Source organism: Penaeus monodon, chromosome 27 (assembly GCF_015228065.2).
Source record: "Penaeus monodon isolate SGIC_2016 chromosome 27, NSTDA_Pmon_1, whole genome shotgun sequence".
NCBI classification, from domain to species: Eukaryota; Metazoa; Arthropoda; class Malacostraca; order Decapoda; family Penaeidae; genus Penaeus; species Penaeus monodon.
Window position 1 is genome coordinate 16091953 of NC_051412.1, and position 446 is coordinate 16092398.

The following is a 446-nucleotide window of genomic DNA, read 5'->3' on the forward strand; positions in this document are numbered from 1 at the left end:
TTTTTTAAATTTTTAAGGTTTTTTTAAAAAAAAATTTTTTTTTTAAAAAAAATTTTAAAAAAAAAAAATTTTTTAAAAAACCCCTTTTTTTAAAAAAAAAAAAAAAATTTTTTTTCCCTTTTTTTAAAATTAAAAAAAAAATTTAAAAAATTTTTTTAAAAAAATTTTTTGGGGGGGGGTTTTTTTTTTTTTTTTAAAAAAATTTTGGGTTTTTTAAATTTTTTAAATTTTTAAAAAAAAAAAAAAAGGGGGGTTTTTAAAAAAAAATTTTTTTTTTTTAAAAAAAATTTAAAAAAAATAAATTTTTTTAAAATTTTTAAAAAAAATTTTTAAAAAAAAAATTTTTTTTAAAATTTTTTTTTTTTGGGAAAGGTTTAAATTTTTTTTAAAAAAAAAAAATTAAATTTCCTTTTAAAAAATTTTTTTTAAAATTTTTAAATTTTTTT